This window comes from Poecilia formosa, unplaced genomic scaffold, assembly GCF_000485575.1.
Source record: "Poecilia formosa unplaced genomic scaffold, Poecilia_formosa-5.1.2 Scaffold544, whole genome shotgun sequence".
Lineage (NCBI taxonomy): Eukaryota > Metazoa > Chordata > Actinopteri > Cyprinodontiformes > Poeciliidae > Poecilia > Poecilia formosa.
Window position 1 is genome coordinate 8,661 of NW_006800483.1, and position 1,919 is coordinate 10,579.

Genomic DNA, 1,919 nt, shown 5'->3' on the forward strand with positions numbered 1-1,919 from the left:
CTTCCTTTGTTCTCCATCAGAGCCAAAGCTCCACATTTACGCAGCTCCTGATATGTGTGATTGCAGACAAACCCTGATCACCTTAAATAATCAAACCTGTTGATTATTTTTAATCAGCATGTTGGAGTTAATCTGCTGATCCAAACCTGTTTTCTTTATTTAGTGAGAATGAAATGACCCCACAGATGCGCTTCAGCTCACAGACCAACGTTACATCTTTATGAGACAAAAACTGAGAAAAAGTACTATTTCCATTACAGTGAGGTTTTCACATCCTTTTATTTTTATTTTCTTTATTTTGTGTTCGTGTTAGCTTATTGTCTGAGGAGTTTCATCGTTTAAGCAATAAAATATTAAAATCATGAAAAACATCAGGTTTGGTGCTTCTTGGTCTAAAAAACACCGAATGCAGTCAGATTTCAGTGAGGTAAGCAGGCGTGGAGCTATAGGGGAGGCTGGGGGGGCGGCTGCCCCCCGGCCCGGGATGCGGTTTCAAGTCGCTTATAGACAGAGAAAGTGGGTCCACGCCTGTTGAGAAAGGATTATTTAATGTTAAAGTCCCTCAATGGAATATATAGTAGTCAGTCCCAGTGACTCTTCCACTCACTCACGGTTTAGCCAATGTGCTTCCTCGGTAAAAATCAAAAGACAAACGCGGCCCAACTCCCCCCCCCCTCGCTCAGCAGTTTCCAGCAGAGCAGGTGATACACGTGAGGGGCCCGGGCATTGGCCCCGCCCCCTGGCCCGACGCTGACTTGTTCCGCTAGTGAAGGTAAGGTAATTTTATTTATATAGCACATTTTCAGCAACAAGGCAATTCAAAGTGCTTTACATGAGTTAAAAGGAAATACAAACAAAATAAACCTAAGGAAAGAAAAAGAACAAAACAAAGCAAAATGACTAATGTAAATCCTTTTTACATTAGTCATTTTGAGTAGTTACAGTTTCTAAAAAAGTAGTAATAGAAAAGTAATTAAGCAGTGACTGTTCCTCTTAAGTATTTCTGGATTCCAAGTTCGTAGTTATTCTGATTCTTATTCCATTTCTGGCCTGTATAATGTTGATCTAAATAGTGCGTACTCCACAATTTCTGATATTACTAATAAACTAAAATAACCCTTTTCTGGGTTAAATAGGGAGTACTCCACCATTTGTAAAACAAAAAAGAGGAAAGGACACATTAGGGCAAATGGCAACATTCAGACAAAACAAAGGGCAAAGCAAAGGCATGAGTGAAGGCGGTGACGTCACAGGGCCATGAAACCAGGTTGCCCAGCCTCCCGGTAAAGTCCAATAGAGGTGATGTTATCTAGGAATGTCCTTGGGAGCGCTCAGCTCCACAGCTCCATGGATACAGGAGGGGGTGAGGTGGGAAGGAGCGTTATGGTTACATATCTTCAAGGAGATTGGAAATATGCAGCCCTTCCAAGGCCACACAGGGAAAGCCAATTCAGAAACAGAACGTCTTAGGTCGGGAAGATTATAAATTTCAATCCTCCCTAAAGTCTCTCCGATACGTCTCAGTTCCCAATCATCCAAATGAGTTTGGTCGTTCCACTGGACCGAAACTAGTAACTTCTCCAAGATTGATTCCAACTCGTTAGTGAGTTTTAGAGTCCTCGTCTCTGTCCACACCAACAGTCTGAGTGTTCGCTAGTTCGGTCAAGTCCAACACAAATTTGTCGATAATCCAGGAATCCACAAGCTCCAAACAGCAGAAATCCTGTTATCATGAACAAACCCCGCCGGGTGTGTCCCTGCAGGACAGGAGGCTCTCTGTGCCCAGACTTCTCGTCAGAAATTTGATCAATTGCATTGAGAGGTCCGTTGACCAGACCCATAATGTGTAGATTTGGATGATGTGCAAAGAAAGGCTCCAAAACTATAGAAAAAGACAGAACAAAAACAGAGTAAGCAGG